A 21993-nucleotide genomic window follows, 5' to 3' on the forward strand; every position below is an offset into this window, starting at 1 on the left:
ATTGCTCCGCATGAAGCGCTTGTTTCTTAGCACCTAAACGTGTAATAAGAGCAACATCATTACCCAGGACATTTCCATGAATTTACAAGCAGAAATATCCTTTAGATAAAAGAACAACAACACCAGCGATCGGATGAGGTTACATGACCAACTGCAAAAGGGCACTTTTGTAGAAGAGAAACTGAACGTCCGCATACAGCGAGATTTCTTTTACATAATGACGACGTGACAAGCACGGTGAACAGCGTGCATTGCGAGTCAATGTGCTCACGGAGTCAACCCGAGACATCACATTCACAAGCTCAAAGGCTTACTGGCAAGTACAGACGGTAATATTTTGTTGTACAATCAAATAACAGGCTAGAATAGTTAGCAAATGCACTGTTTTTAACGTAAATAGTACAAGGTAAAGAGTAAAAAGGAATCGCATCGCTGGAATGTTCAATTAGCAATTCGTATTAAAAGGTTCACATTCGCATACGATCCTTATATCAAATAACTTGATATTCGCACAGCCGTATACTTCAAAGGTAAGCTGTTCGGTACCAACACTTTATTTGTCATGAGCAACAGTGCGAGGCGTAAATAATAGGAAAAAAAATGATGCAAGCAAGAACTAAAAAAAACCAGAGAAAGAGAAAAGCGAAATTGCAGAGGTGAGCAGCAGGAGGTGCGGACTCAAAGGTGGGTGGACGGGGAAGCCTTCATCAAGATGGTGGCCGTCAAAGAAATTTACGTGCACTCGCTTTGGCAGTTGCTTTCCTAAAACTTGGGCAGGGGCAGAAGAGAGGTGCTTGCACAGGGTAAGGCGTGGTGTGACTGAGGTGGTGCTGTTCAGGAAGGTGTTGATAGGCGTTTTGTAGGAGCCGAGTGTTCCGCAAGCAAGGAGCGTTGCCACTTGTCACGTCTGGTGACCTCGCATCCTCAGATATCGTGTGATCGCATGCTGGTCATTCAGTCACATTCCTTGTCGACATGGCAGTTGTCGTTTTCCCTCACCATCCTGCAAAGGTGTCGGTTCGTTGTCACATTGTTGCCGAAAAAAAAAGCCAGGTGCTGCCTTTGTTGGTCCGTAAAGGCAGCGTTGCAGGTCTTTCTTTTTCCGCCCCCGTCTTGAGCAACCTTTCACTGCATCGAGGGAAAGTCATCCAGTCAATGAGCGCAACGATGGTACACTGAACGCTTAAACCTGAAAACCTCACTACATGAGCGGTGACTAGCACTAAACCCGCGCGTCCTCGACTGGGCAACACTATGTGAAAAATTAGTTTGCCGGTTTTCTTAGCTGTGCGCGCCAACAAAAGCTTACGCTATTTTTGCCGAGTGAACACATTAGAGACAGTAGTTGCTGAAAATGCTGGCTGATTACCCTCGCAAAGATGCCTTCACATCGCCACCAGTCGTGCCTAGTGCGTGTCATCTCATGGATGCATAGCATAGTCGGGGAGAGGTTCAAAACAGCGTTCGAGTTTCTGCGTAAGGTCCTTCTATTTTTCAAAGGTAGCGCAAACCATTGTGCAAAAAGGAAAGGATGAATTTCCTCCCCGTCCTCTACGTCTCTCCCCTTTTCTTCGTCCTTGTGTGCTCGGGCCTGACACTTGACCAATTATCCCGTAGGACCCCACCGATCTCTTTCGCCGCATGCAATGTCACCGGAAAACGACGTCATTATCGAGCGCAGAAGCACCGACAAACTTGCGCACTGTACTTCAGCAAAGGCGTTTTACAACTTTTTAATGTTTCTAAGGCGTTATCAACAGCAGGGAGATGCCAACACGTTGCGCTGATGGCTGCTCGAAGAGCGTTGGCAAGGGTGGCAAGCTTTCTTGTTCCTCGTGAAAAGAAAAACCACAGTTCGGCGAGCAATATGGCTCCACCGCACCGACTGAAAGAATTTCTATTGCCGCGCACAAAAGCTTTGTGAGATATCTCAATCAGTACTAAACGCTTTCACGTATATTTTCCAATCGGAATTTTTTTATATAAAGCTAAGAGACGACACTGATGACATGAAGTTAAAAAAAAGAGAGAAAACGGCATGACGGTGTCGGCCACGTTTTCTCGCAAAACCTACACGGAAATTCTTAGTTGACAATTTGCCAATCACTTCGCGAACACATCAGCATATTAACGGAAGCATCAGCAGTTTTGCGAAAGCATCAGCAAATCGAGAATCGCTTCAAACTCTTTTACGTAATCATGATGCACCATGCAATGATTCATTTTCAGTTTAGATCTTTTCATTATGCATGTAGTTGTGATTACGAACAAGTGTCTTTTATTTTTATATAACATTTCTAACTGTGCAATGACGGAACGTACAATGGTTGTATTGTTTCAATGTTTTATTTTATATGAAATTTTTCGAACAAAAAAAAGTGGTTTTGATTCACTACAATAATGTTTGTGCTTTCTTTTAAATAGTTATGAAGGTGAAATCAATGGAAATGACAACGTCACTTGCATTTTGAGACTCCATTACTGAAGGACGGACTTATCAGCTGTTCTCACCCAGTTTGTGACGAATGCGAGACGGTGTGTTCCTGGGCTCACCATTAGCCAACTAACGAAGAAAAATGTCCATGCTCTGCTGTGAACGAAAGAGCGTTTTTGCCATAGAAATATCAGCATGGCATCTCATAAACTGAGCACACTGGAAGAGTCTAGAAATATTGATCTAAGTACACGAGGTGTGCGCAATAGAACCGTAAAGATATTTGCCTGATGAACGAACAGAATTACGCGAGGGTAAATAAGTGCCTCCGCCTTGTTGCGTATACGTAATTTTTTGTAGCGTTTGGCTTTTGGAAAGGCGTCATGTGAACAATCACCCCGGTCTCCCAAAAGCAAAACGAAAGCTGCAAAGGCTTCTTGGGGTAGCGTTTAACGTATCCTGCCTCTTGTTAATCTAGTGAGAGTGACGTAATGCTGCTCAAGTACAATGCCTGATGCTAGGTTTTGAACGTTGTCAAAACAAGTCAACGGTCCAGAAATTTTCTCGCCAGGAAGGTGCCTGAATGGGATTTTTTTTTTATAAATCATGGCCGACAGGTCTCACAATGTATAACGCAAGCCGAGAGCTTAGGTACGCATCTTACGTACAAACAGCTCGGTGAATCTGATCGCGTTTCCAAGCAAGTACGAACAAGCGCTTCAACGTGCCGGACGCAGGCCGGGCCAATAAACTTCGCACTATGCCTGCAAGTCTTCGCCAGATAAAGGCGGCCGAGGAAGAAACAGTGCTGACAGGAAGAGTTTGCGCTACCTTTGAAAATAGGGAAATTTTATTTCTGCGATGCCCGCAGCGCCACGTTGACGGTAAAAGCGCGCATATTCCATACAACGCCTCCTACAAAAATGCCTGGAAGGTCGCTCTCTTTTCAATTGGGAGCTTCCTGCCAGCGCAATATCTCGGAGGCCATGCCTCTTGCCGCGTGTTGCGACCGTGTGCCGCGTGAGACCGCTCGCCTCCGTACTGCTCAGTCACGTGACATAACCATACCACTCTGTCACGTGACATCACAACTGCTCGGAGGCAACTGTGATAGCATTGCTGCGTTCGCAAGGGGCGGCCGCCAAAGGCGTTTGCCTCTGTACCGGAGGGGGAGAGTAAAATCCGAGGGTAGGGCGGCACGTTCGCGGCTCACGTTCCAGGCATAAATTTTTCTAGGAGGCATTGTTCCATATTACAGCACCTCCCACGTACGAGAGCTCAGTCTGGTAGAAGTATAGTGACCTAGAGTAGGGGAGTGTTTAGGCTCCAAAGTGCCACGCGATTGCATGGGAGGAGGGAGGGCCTTTCGCGGTGAACTCCCACGCCGCGGCGCCCTGTGCCAGACACGTTATAACTACAGCTCAAGGTGCTAGGCTAGAAGAGGGCGAAACTATTGAATATATAAGAACAAGAGTGACAGAAAATTGTCAACAAAGAAGTGCCTTATGCACCACAATAGACAAGGATAGATCAAGTGGCGCAATGGCTCCATTTCTACAACGAGAGTGGGAAGGGGTTGAGAAGAGGGTTCCTAGTAATACATCAACAGACCCAGATGGCATTCCAATTATGCTGATAAAGACATTGGGTCCGAAGTCTAAACATACTTTGGGAGAGGCAGTGAGCAAAACAATAATCGATGGTAAAGTCCCCGATGAATGGAAACTTAGCAGGACATATGAGCATGATCTACAAAGGAAAGGGGGACAAAGCTGACATAAACAACCACCGTCCTATAACAGTGACATCGGTGGTCTACAGGCTGGCTATGCAGATTATAAAGAAAAAATTGCAGGCATGGATAGAGGATGTGGGAGTGCTGGGGGAACTACAGAATGGGTTTCGGAAACACAGCACGTTGGAAGACAATCTGTTCTCACTGACACAGTGCACCAAAATAGCAGAAAAGGAACTCAAACGCCTGTGGCTAGCATTTTTGGATATCAAGGGGGCGTACGATAGGGTGGTTGTAGAGGACTTGTGGGGAATACTGGACACACTAGGTGTGGAAGATGGAGTAACTAATCTTTCAAAGAAAATCTATAAAAGTAACGAGGTAGTTATAAAGTGGGAAAAACAGGTATCCAAACCCACAGAGGTAAAACGGGGGCTTAGGCAGGGGTGTCCTCTGTCAACCTTGTTATTCATTATGTACCTACATGGATTAGAGGCCAAAGTAGAGGGGAGTGGACTTGGCTTCAACCTCTCTTTCGTCAAACAAGGAAAACGCATTGAACAGACACTACCAGCATTGATGTACGCAGATGATATAGTGCTAATGGCCGACAACAAGGAAGATCTGCAAAGATTGATGGACATCTGCGGTAATGAGGAAGATAGGTTAGATTTCAGATTGAGTAAGGAAATATCCGCAGTCATGATTTTTACTGATAACGAAGGTAGTGAGCTTAGAATACAGGAGGTCTCGCTAGAGATAACAGATAAATACAAATATCTGGGCATATGAATAAGCAATGGGACCGAGTACCTAAGGGAACATGAAATATACGTGATGACTAAAGGTAACAGGAATGCAGCGGTAATGAAAAACAGGGCACTGTGGACTTACAATAGATATGATGTTGTGAGAGGAATATGGAAAGGGGTCATGGTTCCTGGTCTGACGTTCGGCAATGCGGTCTTATGCATGAGATCAGAAGTTCAAGCAATATTAAAAAATTCCGCCATATCCACGAAGTGAATGATGATGAGTGGGCGAAGCTCCGGAGGTAAACCTGGTAAACCATGAATCCTCTGTACATTTTGCCCACTCGATTTTATTACATCGCTCCCCCTAGCGTACGTCGCCGCACTAAATCGAACGATTGCCTTCAACCAATGACACGCGCCATATGTGACATCATTCCTATTTTATAAGATCTCGCGTCTTTCATCAACTACAAGTACCGCTTTCTAGTTTATAACATCTTGCATCTTTTCATCATCAGCTACAAGTACCACCATCTAGTAAACACTACAAGAACTAAACGAGAGGTGGCTACATACAAGAGACGGTACCGCCATCTAGTGAACACTGCAAGAACTAAACTAGAGGTGGCTACATACAGGCTACAGGGGATGCACAGCCCACGCCCTAAGGAGCTTCGCCCCTAAAATTAAACAACGTGGAATAGGTAGGCTTGCCTTAGGAGCTCACGGGAATACACCAAATCAGTGAGTACAACGTGATATGGTATGGACATCATTTGAGGGCAGGGAAGCTAGCAGCAAGATAAAATTTGAGAAGCGATTGAGAGAAATGGGGGAGGAGCGTTGGGATAGAAAGGTATTCAGCTACTTGTACATAAAGAATGTCAATACAAAATGAAGGAAGCAAAGCAGAAAATTGACTGGTAAACAGCAGGTGGCCAAACCAAAAAGAACTATCGGTTAAGAAGAAAGTGAAGGAAACGGAGACTGACATGTGGAGAATTGGCATGATTAAGAAGTCAGCTTAATAGTACGTTATGTTTGGCTAGTTGGTACATATTAGGCTGAAATACGTGGCGCAAGGTTGACAAAGAGAAAAAAAAAGACAAGACAAATAAGCTTTCAGGGCTCTGTGCCCGAATTCCTTCAAGAGGTGCCAAGGTGGTGTGCGATAAGAAGCACGTAAAGCTGTTCCTGCGTTGTGCTGTTTATGAAATTCCCCTGAGCTGTGGTAAGGTCTATACAGGCCAGACAGGGCGCTGTACAAACGACCGTCTAAGGGAGCATTCTTTATCAATTAGGAATGGAACAGGGTCTCATTTGCCCTTTCACTGTGCTTCGTGTGGCTGCACGCCGCAGTTCGATCGCAAGCGAGTACTTGGAAGGAGCCGGGATGCGCTGGCGCGGGAGTTACTCGAAGCCTTTCACATATTGAAGAAAGGTGACTCGTGCGTCAGCGTGCCTTCAGTTGTGTTGCATAACAGGGAATTCGAACTGTTGCATCTAGATGTACTTTAGATGGGTGCTACGAAGTGTCTGTCAGTCCTTTTTTGCTGTTTTTTCCTCGCATTTTTTTGCGCAGGCTTGGGTGTGTTTGGTTTTCCCTCCGTCTTTACATTAGGCATATTTGTTTGTTGCTGGTTCCCAGATATCCTGATTGCAATTATCGGTTATTACATCATCAAAATGTTCATGCCTGCACGTGTGGTGAATGAAATGATCTGCGCATGTCCTCCAAGAGCCTATATATTGTGAATGCTTCATGAAAAAAAAACTTAGTTGTGAGTTGGCGCTCTTTCTGTCTCGTCTTTTTTTTCTCTTTGTCAACCTTGCGCCACGTATTTCAGCCTAAAAAGTCCGCACTAGAGATATATCAAACTTTTAAGCAGAGAATCGCCAAGGAAAGGAAAGGCCGCTATCAGCCAATGTTGCGGTAGTATGGGCAAGATGTATTATTGCGTCACACCAATACTATACTGTAGCGGCTCACAACACAAATAACACGTCTGGTAGCTTTGGAGCGGGGATCTTGCATATTTTCTTGCAGTTTTTTTGTCACGGCAATAATCCGCGCTTATGTGCCCGTTCTAAAAAGCCATTCCGCGCTCCCATCGTGAGCGAAGGTACATATTTTAGTTTCATGTGGAATGACGAACGTAAATGCTGCAGAAGAGTATAAGCTGCAGATCGCAAAGATAACCGTGAATAAGTATGATGCGGGTTCGGTAGCCATTCCGCCCGTTCTGACCGCGTTCCAAACTGCCGCGCCTGCGCGAGCCCCCCCCCCCCCCCCCCCATGTTGTTTGTCTTTCGAAATAACAATCTCTTTCTTCTTCCTCGTCTTCCAGCGACCAGTCGCTTTTTTCGTAGGTTCTCGCTACCTCACCTTAATGGGTTTCTCCACACATATATGCATAAGTGGATATCTCATGGCAACGTGTTTCCACACTTCGCATCATTTCTTTTACTTCGTGCCAACAATTTTTTAATGGCATCGTTCCGTGCTCTGCTGTTTCAAGCATTTTTGTGCGAAGCGGCATCAGTGTATCCGTCAGCGTGGTCGCGGTACCAAAAGTAAAAACAAGGTCGCGTTACTCTCGCGTCTCGTTCACATGATGAGGTTGTGGCATCACTAGCATGAGATGCTCGTGATTTTCGTAACGTCTAATGTTAATAATATGGTGTGTAGCACGCAAACACACTTTCTTCGGCCAAAAATAATTCTGATGATGCGTGGTCTGACGATTTGTCACTGCCAGCGATTGAAAACGTGGGGATCAGTAACACCAATGTCGAAATTTAGGACAAGCCTATATATTTTGGAGAAATGACCACCTAGTTGAGAGAAATGACCACCAGCTCACAAGCTACCTTATGCACTCGCCTAAGACGATTCAACGCTGAAAGCCCCGTAATTCTTTGTCTTCCTTGACCTTCACCTTCTTCTTCCAAAAGCTTTTAGCACCTAATGCGATTTCGCACTGCCCTTGTGATCACACACATGGTAAGGTGCATGCATGTCAGCTGGTTTTACATGGCGTCCGTGATCGGGCCACGGAGGCAACGCAAAGTGACCATGTCAGGTGATGAAGTCATCACGCAACCCCCCACTGAATGACGACATGACGCCGTCAAAAATTTTATCATTCTGTGAAATCATCACCTGATATATTTTTGCATCATTCGTGTTCATGACGTGGAACGCCGGTATTTCATTCCTGTGTTGAATGAAGCAGTTATAGAAACTTCACCTTGAAAAAAAAAAAGAACTTGATAAACTAAAGTAAATTGATGAATAACAGTGCCCTAACATGTACGCCTCAATTCATGTTACGAGCGATCGCCCGTAAGGAAACGTGGTATGCCCGTGGTACACAAGAAAATTGATTTGCCTATTAAGCCATCTCAATAGTTACTAAAGAATAGACACTCTGCGTCACTTATTGCGAAATATTTTAGCGGTGTCACAGTACTATGGAGCCTAAGCAAAAAAAAAAAGTAGCGTATACATCATATTGAGCTCATCAGAAGAAAACAGTTAATTTGATCCAGGTGCCCTGTTTACGTGCACTCAATTACGACCCGGGAACGTATTTTTGTAAAATCTCCGAGCAGAGCCATCGCTAACCACCAAACACATTCAAAATATATAAGAATCAGTTGTTTGAAACTGTTTTTATTTCTTATAGAGAAGGCTTGAAGGAATGCACGCATCTCGCGGAAACGTTTCATACTGACGTTCAGTGATCCCTAACAGTCTAGGTGCATAAGTTATCTCTATATATGAAACATTTTCTCAATCGGTTCAAATTTACAAGACACTCGCGTATAAGACACTCGCATTAATCATGCGAAGCCTACATTTCGCCAATTCTGCTACTAAACTTTTAACTTACAATACAGTAGTCCACTCGGAACTTGACTATGCTTCCCAAATATGGAGCCCTCCCCAGGCTTACCTCATAAAAAAAACAAAGTCCCTTCAGAACAAAAGCGCCTGATTCAAAAACAAAGAGCCACGCTCAAGCTTATAGCGTAAATGAAAGAAAGATGTCTCTGAAGTTGCCATCTTTTCAGTCACGTAGACTGTTCTCACTAGTATCTCTTTTTCACAATCGCTATTATAATGATTCGCCACTGTCTGCACTTATTAAACCTGCTCATTGAACATTATCTCGTCTTGATCATGAATTCAAACTACAACCTTTGTTTGCCCGTACAAACCTGTTTCTTGATTCGCCACTAGTTATGACTAATAATCATTGGAATAAACTGCCTAAGAATATTGTTTTTACAAAAAGCCACGACGAATTCACCGACAAATTAAAGCTATCTTCATGTTTGAGCGACCCTGTACAAATGCCTAACATGCACTACATGTGCGCATCATGATTTTTCTGGCTCACTGTATAGCTCTACCACTTGACCACTGTGCGGGAAAAAAAGGTTCAGCCACGTTGTTCTTGTTTTCCGTTTAGTGCGGTTTGTCCTTATAGTTACATTTCTATGTACTTTTTCTAATTACATTTCAATGTTCTTTTGAAGATCATATTCAGTTTTCCAATACTGTTTGCTTGTGCTGATTTTATGTATGTATACTATTACCCCCTCTCCTATGTAATGGCCTCGTGCCCTTAGGGTACATTAATAAAAATATCAAACTTTCATAATTGTAAACTTTCCGGATTTTCGTTCAGGCAGCTATTCAACTTACGCAACAAGAATAAGGGTATTTGTAATATTCATAGTATATCGATATTGGTAGAGCATTTCCTATACTACGTCTTTTGTGTATAAACTCGTGAAATAATGTAGCAGTACCTGAAATTCCCTTTCCTTAAATTGTCAGCATTTAACTCGGGCTTAGCTAAGCTTGATGAGCCTTGCACGCTGCTGAAACGAAAATGAACCGACAGTATAGCGGTTGTATGGCCGTTCTGATTGATTCATTTGCGAGGTTTAACGTCCCAAAACCACCATATGATTATGAGAGACGCCGTAGTGGAGGGCTCCGGAAATTTCGACCACCTGGGGTTCTTTAACGTGCACCCAAATCTGAGCACACGGGCCTACAACATTTCCGCCTCCATCGGAAATGCAGCCGCCACAGCCGGGATTCGATCCTGCGGCCTGTGAGTCAGCAGCCGAGTACGCAAGTCACTATATAGACCACCGTGACGGGGTTTTATGGCCGTTCTTACACTTTCTTTTGTTTCCCTTGCGTCTTCCCGATGTGCACTCTTCATGATAGCTAGCGCTAGTCGAGGCTAACAAATTATTGAATAAGCCCCGCCACGGTGGTCTAGTGGCTAAAGTACTGGGCTGCTGACCCACAGGCCGCAGGATCAAATCCCTGCTGTGGCGACTGCGTTTCCGATGGAGGCGAAAATGCTGTGGGACCGTGTGCTCAGATTTGCGTGCACGTTAAAGAACCCCAGGTGGTCGAAATTACCGGTGCTACGCCTACTTTCATAATGGTTTTGGGACGTTATAATCAAACGATCGAATGAAGCGGCGTGCATATGGCCAAATAGCCGCTGGGAAACATGGTGCTCGTACGTAGGTACGCGTCTTTCAGCTGCCTGCGCAATGCGATTGCTCGATTGGACGTGCAAACAAATTTCTTTTCGTTCCTTTCTTATGGTTGTTCACTTCGCGCGTTGTACGCTCAAGCTTTATCACTAGGGCTAGGCAACGCTGCAGCCACGTGACACGTGAGGTTTTGCGTTTTGTCGTGGCCCAAAGCACAAACACAACACTTAAAGATGGGCAAGCTTGATTCCGCGTCGCATTATTACAGCTAAGCGGACTCCAAGTGCTCTGTGTGCAAATACAGCTCAAAAACTACAGCGCGTAGCAGACGCGTTTCGCTTTCCGTGCGCTCCAGATCGCGGAAAGCCTACGGGCCCTGTTCACCGCAAAAGGCCACTATTCTAGGTATGAGCCCTGTTCACCGCAAAAGGCCCCTTTTCTAGGTACGGGCTCTGTTCACCGCAAAAGGCCCCTATTCTAGATACGGGCCTTGTTCACCGCAAAAGGCCCCTATTCTAGGTCACACTATAGTAGAGGCACTGCGGGTGTGCGTCGCCAAAACAACACAAGGGGGCGCTGGTGGTACTGTATAGAATTCAAGTGCCTGAATAGGCAAAAAAGAAAGAGGTCACATTCCTTAACGTCTTTTTTCTACTGTAAATAACTGTAATAAGAATAGAGATGTGGTTGCATCCAGGTGGTCAGACAAGCAGACATGTTCTGCTCTTACTTTTTTATTAGTGGCTTTGGGCTGATTTTAAAACAAAACTGCGCGTCCCTGCTGAATTTACTCGATAGGGAAGCCGGTCACCGGTGGAAAGCAGAGTCGAATCACAAGGTGTAACAGGTGATTTGTAGAAAATAAAAGTATACTTAACAGCATATGTCATATATGCAGCAATTTTTGTTATCTGACCACACTAGCACCTTCTGATGCCACCACATGGAATGATACAATAGGCAGGTGGTCCACTGTATTTGCAAACAGTAACGTAGAAGAAAAGCTACGTTGTTCACTAGATGTGTGCGGGTTCGCCAAAGCCGCTGAACTGTTATAAGAGATACGCACACGGTGAATCCTCCGTCTAGCTATATAGTGCTACAGGCTCGGTTCTTGTCATGAATAAATCAACAGACTACTAGAACCTTAGCTTTCTGGAATCAGCCGATGAGGCAAAACTTTCTTTTTTTTTTGCGTTGAGTGTAATGGTGAAGTGACATAGCCTGGATTTTTACTCGCCATTTAATTCACGTTCTGTTAGTTTCTTCCGCTTGACTGTGTCTGCTTAGAATAAGAGTGCTAGATCTCCATCGATAATAACTGTGGTTTTCTGCACCAAAGAAGGTATTATTATGAAGCACGCCGTAAGGGGGGGGGGGGGGGGTACCAGAATCAGGTTCAACCAATTAAAAATATTTAATATGCATATAATCTCAAGTACACGGGTATTCTTTGTAGTTCGCCTCTACCGAAATGCGGCCACCATAGCCGAGAATCATTACGACATCCTCGAGCATAGCAGCGCGACACTACACGTGCTGCGATGTATGGGGGCTTGCGTGATTATCGTCCACATGTAGACATACCACTTACACAAACAACAAAAAATATATATACGCAGCTATTTCTTGCCTCGTATTTTTCTTACTGCGGAACCGACGCCGCACAGACATCAATTCAGGCGTGCCATCCTGCACTATCTTGACACGTTGCCCCGCCGCGGTGGTCTAGTCGCTAAGGTACTCGGCTGCTGACCCGCAGATCGAATCCCGGCTGCGGCGGCTGCATTTCCGATGGAGGCGGAAATGTTGTAGGCCTGTGTACTCAGATTTGGGCGTACGTTAAAGAACCTCAGGTGGTCGAAATTTCCGGAGCCCTCTACTAGGGCGTCTCTCATAGTCATATGGTGGTTTTGGGACATTGAACCCCACATATCAATCAATCAATCAATCAATCAATCAATCAATCAATCAATCAATCAATCAAGACACGTTGACACAAGTCCAAGCACGCTGCCAGAAAATGATAACGAGGGAGTCGCTACCACGGCACCAAACTGTTTCTTCAACACCGTACGCACAGACGTAGTCCGCTTTGCAGACGTTCCTTCCATTTATCAGCGCTTTCCTGCGAGAGCAGCCTTCAGGCAAAGTTCGAAGGGCATTATTACTGGTGCAATGGCAGCCCGAGCTGTTCTTGCCCGGGAGAAACACGGGAACGGCGCACGCGCGTGCTCCCAGTGTGGTGCGGCTGGTCACGTGGGCACGAGCGGCTCAGTTATGTCTTGACTCTACCCCGGGCGCCATTTTTCAGCGCAGTCACTTATCCAGTGCTGGTCTCCCTTTGCATACACAGACACACATGTCGTCTCGTCGAACCCATCTCTTTCCCACTATGTCCCTGCAGAAGTAGCCTGTTTTTACTATAACGTTCTGAAGCAGTGAAGACATAACACAATTCAAGCACGTGGGTCCGTAAGCACGTGGCCTGAACTACGCTTAGCCCCAAAGAACACACAGATTAAATAACAATAGTTCTCAACATGACCAAGTATTTGTCACTTCTGTTGAGTGGTGATAACACAGTCACCGAAGATTTTCAGGATGCTAAAAATTCGGATATGGTCGTTTATTCCAACACCTTTTCGACACTGCCTCACGTTCTATTAGGGTCACGTGAGCTCCCGACCAAAAATGCGGACATACCCAAGTCATCGTTCTATATCTGTAGTGTTCTAGCTGGATGTCATGTTGCCAACAAGATCAGTGGTACTTCCCTATTGGGTCGTCTGTGCAGTTTGAACACTGGCCAAGTCGAGGTTAAACGTGTCCTTCAAAGGAACACAAAGAGAGTCTGGAGCACGACTGAAGTCACCAGCCACCACACACAGTTCACTTGCCGCACGACTAGGTATAGACGTAGCCACTACGTGTATAGTGTCTTTAACAGAATTGTTTGGTGACACATACACGGCTTTGATTATCACACCACTTTCGTCAAGCTGAACGGCACAGGCTTCACACTTGGGCACCGCTACGTTTGGCAGTTAGTTCACTGGCAGCAATCCCATTCCCGACAAAGATGCAGACTCCCGAGCTTCTGGTAGCGTCAAAACGACTGGCATATGCAACCATGCTAAACTCGTGGGTTGTGACAGCTTGTGATCACGTGGCAACACCAACATCTGTAAAGAGGAGAACATCAGCAGTGGTCAAGAGGCGGTCACCACGAACGTCCGCGATATGGCAAATCAATGATCGGACATTGAGCAGGGCGACTGTGTAGACCGTGGCAGGGTTTGTCATCAGCGCTCTACAGCGAGCATATGCTGTGTCCAGGCCGTGCTTGTTTAAGTGCTCATACTCTGATACAAAAGCGTTATTCTGATTGCTAAGATGGTGGTAGAATGTGTGGTCTTGCTGCACGTTGGTCAGATAATTTCCCCGGAGGGTAGTGACACAGCTAAGGGCAACTTAGACCAGCTTTTGAGGGTGAGACTTAGCGTAGTCGTATACCACAGTGTCGAAGGTACCACCCTGCGACTTGTGTATCGTCATGGCGCTTGCTGGTGTGAGAGGAAACTGGGTACTGCGCACCGATACATGCCTCAAGGCTTTTCTCTTCATGGAAAACGACATGGCGATGGGCTCGATCGGAACCCATTGTGCACACTGCCTCACGCCAGAACGGCAGCTCACTTTGGCCTTGGTTAACGTTCCCACACCACTGGGACATTGCAGCCAAACTCTCTTTGGTGTATCGTCAACGTTAAGCTCAACTTCCATTAGCGTACCTACCATGTCGTTCACCAAGCCATCCGTCACATCAATGTTCTTCAGCAGCATGTACGGCCGTTTCGTACAGAACGTCACCACAGATGGCAGGTTGCCACTCTCCGCACGACTGAGGTCTTGGATTCTCGCGAGGGCTTCACGTTCCTCTTGTCTGCTCCGATGGCCAGTCACCAGGTGTATGGCGACACTGTCATGCTTGTATTCACAAGACTGAGCAACCATCCTATTATGGACGTCGACGTCGTTGTTACTAAAGAAGAGACGGACTGCCATGGGGCACTGTATAGCAGCCTGTTCACGAGTGACGAAACGATCGGTAAGCACGCGAATCTCGTCGCCGCTCAACTCCTTTCCTTCGCCTATCTTGGTGAGGAGACCCGAGAAGCTTGCATTACTCTAACCACTTCGGTTAAAGGAAAGTATGAGAGGTGGTGCCACGGGAGCACGGACGTACTGCAAACGCTTCCGCCGCTCCGCGGTCTCTTGTATACCTCACTTGCTCGCACCGGAGGGAGCTACCCAAGGTCCCCACAGAAGATTACGTCGAACCCTCCGAACGGTTCCGTCATCTTTGAAGCCCTGATTTCTCTCAAGCGTAAGTCCACTTGTCTGAGAAGGTCCGACGACAGCATGCTCACCTCATCCACAGTGATGCACTTCACGTCGCGAAACAGCATCCTAAGCGTATTAAAATCACTTGATGTAAGTCCCCGCTCCTCCCTCCTGTTGATCATAACGATCTTGAATGCCGAATGTACAGTTATGTCGTTCAACGCAACGGCAGCTTTACCGGTTGTTGCACAGGCCACGTACGCATTGACTACACTGTTTTCCTGATCATCCCCATACGAGATGGTACGGTTACGGCACTGTCGGTTGTAAACGTCCATGATGAGGCGCAACGTGAAGGTCTTACCACAGCCAGCAGGCCCAGTAAAGAATATCTGCAGTGGTTTAGTCGTCCGCTCAGTAACGCGATGTATCACTTCCCGTGTCAACGATGCCTGCTGTTCGTTAAGCAGCCTCATGCACGCGTAAAGATCGCTTAACGCCATAACGTCGTCTCTACGGCGGAGTCCAGGGCACGTGGCTGCAACCACCTTCTGTTGCGTCTTCATCGTCACTTCCTCGAAGACCAAGTCTGAATTATCGTTAATGTGCACCAAGGTCGGCACCGCAGACGGCCTTTCTTCCGGTTGTTCCACTTCCTCTGTGTGATTTGCTTCCGAACTTCCAACCGCTTCGCAAGCCGAAATCAACTCCGAAATGGTTACACCAGCAGAGTACCTCTGTTTGATTCCCATATTGGCTTATTTGTTATCGTCAAACATTTTCTCAAAGGCATTGCCATCCAGAATGTCTAATTACTTACGAAACGACACGTGCAGCATGACATGTTCCCTCTTATAGTTTACCACATCGTCAATGCTGTAGTTTTGGCACCTAAGCACGGCTGGCTTCTGACGCTTCCTCAAGCTACTGCGATTGTACTCGACCATAAATTCGACGAACGTCACCCCCCCCCCATTTCAGCGGGACGGTTTTCATGCCGCTCAAGCGGTGTTTTGTGCCAAATATCACAACTCGTAGGCAGCACTCCCTGTTCCTCCAACTCGGCCTTCATCTTGCGGCTTCGATGACGCTCCTCTGCCAATGGGTGTTAACGTAAATTACGTCTCGGCTAGTGGTACACATGTCAAATCGCAGGAGAAACCAGGCAGCCTCTTGGGCCGACATCTCAATTGCATTCAGCATATTCACCCCTAGCTGTCGCATAGCGCTTTCAAACAACAGCTGGTCCGATGAGTCCTGTTCGATTAAAGCGTTAATGGTTCTGCCCAAGTTAGAGACGCCACGGTTAGCCTTGTTCACGTACTCCACCACGTAAGATGCACAGACATAAACGTCAAGAATTACTTGGAGGTCCTTGTTAGACTTCGGCATTGAGGCTATCCAAGAGTTAAAGGGGGTTGACATTCGTCTGATTCATATCCCTTTTAAACAGCAGCGTAAGCCTGGCCAGTCCACTGCGAATCACCACCTCATACTCGTCAAAGTCACGTATGCCATTATGTTGAAGCCTTTCAGTTAAGGACTAATAGGCAGTGGTCTCGAGAGCACTATGCAACGCATCATAAGTGTTCTGCAGGAAGCAATACTATTTCAAACCAGCTTCGTCGTCGTCGGCAGGGGCCTGTAGAGGAGTAAGCACTTTAGTGCTCGGCATGGGCCAGAACGGCGCATAGAACCTGCACTTCTTACAACCACCTTCTTACGTGTGTGTGTGCTGGTGTTCCTGGCTCCTCGGCCGCTCCAGAGCATCGTGATCCACGGACAGGAGGTGGTCTGCCATCCTCACGGTGTTTGGCATGAAGTTATTTTGCACCTCTTTTTTCAGAGCTTGATTAAGCCACAAGAGCAGATGAGCATGAGGGCTACCCCTATGCTGAAACTCTATGCGCTTGAAACTTTCCACTACGTGGTACAGCTTAAATGGGCTTGTCCGGGAGTTCCGCAGCACTTTCATAATCACCCTAACCATGTGTTCAAAGTAAATTGCACACGCAGCTGGATCATTATTCACCAACGTCGCCGCGTACCTCTGGTTCATCTCGTCTTCGTCAAAGCCCAACTACTGGGGTCTAACCTGCAGTTTCGCAAGCAGTTCGAGCAATTTTGGCCAATGCACCTAAGATGCAGAAAGCATCAGAAACACCTTCGGCTTCCCAAGCTGCCTAATCATGGTGAACAGCTCGCTCTTCCTTTTGTGCAAGTACTGCACAAAAGGAAGAGCGAGCTCAAGAAACAGTTCATTGAGCAGGATTTGGTATTCATGGAAGGTGTTTGGGACACCTTCCATGAATACCAAATCCTGCTCAATGAACTGTTTAACCTTGTCAGGATCTTCAATATCCTGTCTGGTCAGACCACGAGTTGTCGCGCTCCTCCGTTACATCATAGTCATTTGCGACGAAACACGGTGACGCAACACCTTCATAGTCATGTACAGTAGTGCATCGGCAAAGCCCCCGTCTATCTTTCCTCCGAATCTCACTCGAGGCAATGAAAAACGAAGTAGGCTTAGCTTCTGGGGTTATACAACGAACCTGGCCCAAGTATATTTGAGAGAAAGACAGCTCCTCGGCATGGGTATCATACAAGATGTTCACAGGTCTCTTGCCATCTCCGGGTGTCATGGTTAAGGCCGCGTTTTCATCGCACACCAAAGTATGCTGGTCCAATGTCAAAGCTGTGGCCACATTCATCGGATCATCTAAATCGGCGAGACCGAGACAAGCCTCCACGTTAAAGTTTTCGTCTGGAGCAACGGCTTCCCGATACAGCCTCTCCAAACGTCCCTCGTCAACGTTTATGCCGTAGTGTTCATACAGCGGCGAGACTCTCAGTCTCTCAACCCATGGTCCCAGCACATTGCGAGAAACCATGTTCGACAGATGGGTAGTCTTGGCAAACATTCTCCTCTTTATGTTCGCTACTATGCACTTATCGTCTGACAAGCCACGAGGCAACTGCTTTAGCATCTCGTCCATGTCTACCGGCACGTTCACCACGGGTCCTTTAATGCCAAACTGACCATTTCTCCAGTTCATCAGACGACGGATCTGAACGAAGGGAATGCGTGGCGAAAGTAAACGCTCGGCAACATCGTTCAGAACCGGTATACCTGGCGGCATGGTCGGGTAACGATACCCATTGATAACGCTAAAGAGTGGAATCTTTTGCTTAACGAGAAAGTTCTTGCACGTTGTACAAACCCATGCCACGGTTTCACCCCACACAGGCGCTGCCGCTAAACTCAACGTTTGACGCATGGCACTACTTAGCGGCGTCAAGTCTTTCATGTGCCATAGTCTTTCACACACGTCGCACACATATCCAAACGGATTGTTTACGAAGTCCATCTCGAAGGTCCAAGCCGCACTGGCGCTTTCGCCAAGTTTCACAGTATAGTTAGTCGATCGGCGAGCCTTCACGTCATCGACGGCGTCTTGTTGTTGCTGCTGCAGAGATGGTTGGGCACGTCGCTCAGCCTCCTGGCGACGCCGCTTTGCTAGACATTTCTCCCTTTGCTCCAGTGTCTCCGCAGCACGTTTAGCCTTCTTCTGTTCATTCCTCCTACGCTCAGCCGTTAACTGCCAGGGGTTAAGCTTCTCCGCTCTTGTGCGCCGTTGAGCAGCATCTGCGCTCTCCTCCATGGCTATACCACACTGGCAAACGCCAGTCAGAGGCGCTATCAAGCGGCTCTAGCGCAGTGTCAGACAACGAGTGCCAGATAGCTGCGCGCGCCCCGGCGCCATTACGGCTGCCCAGACTACGACGTCACTCCTCTGGAAACCGCATACTGGCGGCGGCTGCGAGTCGCGGGAGGGGCCGGCTCCGGTTCGTGGCACCACAGATCGTCTGCGCATCGCATAGCAGCGCCAGCGCTGGCGCCAATATGTCTGCCAAGGCAATGACGTCACTCCTCTGGAAAGCTTTCCTGATTGTCTAGAATTAGCTTGATTATCATGCTTACAGCTGTTTCAATGACACACACACGGTATACGTATTATGTGGCACATGTATATTTATTTTGCCGGGAAACTACATCGGGATCCGATGAGTTAAGCTTTTCCGCTCTACTGCACCGTTCAACAGCATTTGCACTCTCCTTCTCCATGGCTATACCACAGTGGCAAACGCCAGTCAAAGACGCTATCAAGCGGCTCCAGCGCAGTGTCAGATGGCGGCTGCACAGGGAAGGCGCGCGCGTCGGCGTCCATATGTCTACCAAGGCTATGACGGCACTCCTCTGGAAAGCGCACACCGGCTGCGGTGAGTCGCGCGCGGCTGAGGCCGAGTGCGAGGGAGGTGCCGGCTCCGGCGCGTGACACCACTGATCGTCTGCGCAGTGCATTGAATTGCGCGCACACCGGCGGCGAGCCGCGCACGGTGGCGGCAGAGTATCATTGCACATGCGCAGACAAGTGCCACGCGAAATTGGCTCAGTGAGGCCAGTGTAGCTAACGCTACGAAAACCCATGCACAAATTACAATGACTTATTTCAAAGGCTGTGTACGCTGACTACACACAATGATCGCCTTTTGGCTTTAGATACTAAAGTATTCATGGAATATTCACGACGATCATAGTGCGGTCCAAGCCAAGCAAGTCTGGAAGACTGCGGAGTGGGGCGTTTGATGGTTTTTGATGCTGTAGTGCAGTCAGTTGTTCCTTCACCTAGGCCTGATCTGCGTATACATTGCGCATCGCTCTCTCGTTTGTTTCTTAGCGTACGAAGTCTGATCTACTGATATTGCTCCAGTGGTATCTTTTCCATCTGAACCACCGGAAATAATTATGCAACATAGCAACTAAAAGGCACTGACAATAACGTAAAAAGCGGCATTTATTCGCCAGGTATATGGTGACCGACCTCAATCCAAAGTTGCTCTAGACTTTTCGCCGAGTATAACGTACGTCAATTTGATCGTCCATCAACCAGCGCAGGTGTACAGCGACACTGATGATTACGCACCGCTCGCACTATCATAAAACAGGGATTTACAGCAGGTCTTTACAGGGCTATTGTAGACAATCATCATCATCATTTTCATCATCCTCCTCATCATCATCATCATCATCAGCTTGACTACGTCCACTGCAGGACAAAGGCCACCATGTTCCGCCAGTTAACCCGGTCCTGTGCTTGCTGCTGCCAATTTAGCTTCTTAATCTCATCTGCCCACCTAACATTCTGTCTCCCCCTAACCCGCTTGCCTTCTCTTGGAATCCAGTTAGTTACCCTTAACGACCAGCGGTTATCCTGTCTACGCGCTACATGCCCGGCCTATGTCCATTTCCTCTTCTTTATTTCAACTATGATATCCTTAACCCCCGTTTGTTCCCTAATCCACTCTGCTGTCTTCTTGCCTCTTAAGGTTACACCTACCATTTTTCTTTCCATTGCTCGCTGCGTCGTCCTCAATTTAAGCTGAACCCTCTTTGTAAGTCTCCAGGTTTCTGCTCCGTAGCTAAGTACCGGCAAGATACAGCTGTTATATACCTTCCTCTTGAGGGATAGTGGCAATGTACCTGTCATAATTTGAGAGTGCTTGCCAAATGTGCTCCACCCCATTCTTATTCTTCTAGTTACTTCAATCTCGTGGTTCGGCTCCGCGGTTATTACCGGCCCTAAGTAGACATAGTCTTTTACAACTTGAAGTGCACTATTACCTATCTCGAAGCGCTGCTCTTTTCTGAGGTTGTTGTATATTACTTTCGTTTCCTGCAGATTCATTTTAAGACCCACCTTTCTGCTCTCCTTGTCTAACTCCGTAATCATGAGCTGCAATTCGTCCCCTGCGTTACTCAGCAATGCAATGTCATCGGCGAAGCGCAGGTTACTAAGGTACTCTCCATTAACTCTTATCCCTAACTCTTCCCATTCTAGGCTTCTGAAAACCTCCTGTAAGCACGCGGTAAATAGCATTGGGGAGATTGTGTCCCCCTGCCTTACACCCTTCTTGATTGGTATTCTGTTGCTTTCTCTATGAAGCACTATGGTAGCAGTTGATCCCCTGTAGATTTATTCCAGGATGTTTATATATACTTCATCGACGCCCTGGTCCCGCAGTGTCTGCATGACGGCTGATATTTCTACTGAATCAAGCGCCTTCTCGTAATCTACGAAGGCTATGTATAGTGGTTGGTTATATTCTGAGCATTTCTCTATTACCTGATTGATAGTATGAATGTGGTCGATTGTTGAGTAGCCTGCTCGAAATCCTGCTTGTTCCTTTGGTTGATTGAATTCTAATATTTTCTTTACTCTGTTAGCAATTATCTTTGTAAATAGCTTGTATACTACAGAGAGCAAGCTAATAGGCCTGTAATTCTTCAAGTCCTTGTCATCTCCTTTCTTATGTATTAAGATGATGTTAGCGTTCTTCCAAGACTCTGGCACTCTTCTTGTGAGGAGACACCTCGTAAACAGGGTGGCTAGTTTTTCTAACACAATGTGTCCTCCATTTGGAGGCGGAAATGTTGTAGGCCCGTGTACTCAGATTTGGGTGCACGTTAAAGAACCCCAGGTGGTCTAAATTTCCGGAGCCCTCCACTACGGCGTCTCTCATAATCATATAGTGGTTTTGGGGCGTTAAACCCCACATATCATCATCATGTGTCCTCCATTTTTCAGCAGATCTGATGATACCTGATCCTCACCAGCAGCTTTGCCTTTTTGCATGCTCTCCAAAGCTTCTCTAACTTCTTCTATCATTACTGGTGGGTTGTCATCTGGGTTACTGCTAGTTCTTATAGTATTAAGGTCATGGTTGTCCCAGCTACTGTACAGATCTCTGTAAAACTCCTCCGCTATTTTAACTATCCTATCCTTATTGGTAGTTATTTTGCCTTCTTTGTCTCTTAGTGCATACATCCGATTTTAGCCTATCGAAAGTTTCCTCTTCACTGCTTTGACGCTTCCTCCGTTTTTCAGAGCGTGTTCAATTCTCTCCATGTTATACCTTCTTACATCAGATACCTTACGCCTATTAATCAACTTCGAAAGCTCTGCCAGTTCTATTTTGTCTGTTGTACTTAAAACTTTCATGATTTGACGCCTCTTAATGAGATTCTTCGTTTCCTGGGATAGCTTGCCATTGTCCTGTCTAACTACCCTGCCTCCAACTTCCACTGCACACTCCGTAATGATACTCGTCAAATTATCATTCATTGT

The 21993-nt window shown here is 46.7% G+C and overlaps 1 protein-coding gene across 1 annotated transcript in view; it reads right to left on the bottom strand.

Annotated features, from left to right (window-relative positions):
• Nucleotides 1-543: 543 nt before the first annotated feature.
• The window catches only part of LOC142803437 (serine/threonine-protein phosphatase PP1-gamma catalytic subunit B-like), a 54035-nt gene continuing 32585 nt past the window's right edge, over nt 544-21993 (bottom strand). The window contains exon 7 of the mRNA XM_075888560.1: nt 544-1128. The gene's annotated coding sequence lies outside the window, so the exon portion shown is untranslated. The remainder of the gene's footprint in view (nt 1129-21993) is intronic.

This window comes from Rhipicephalus microplus, chromosome 3 (genome assembly GCF_043290135.1).
Source record: "Rhipicephalus microplus isolate Deutch F79 chromosome 3, USDA_Rmic, whole genome shotgun sequence".
Classification (NCBI taxonomy): domain Eukaryota; kingdom Metazoa; phylum Arthropoda; class Arachnida; order Ixodida; family Ixodidae; genus Rhipicephalus; species Rhipicephalus microplus.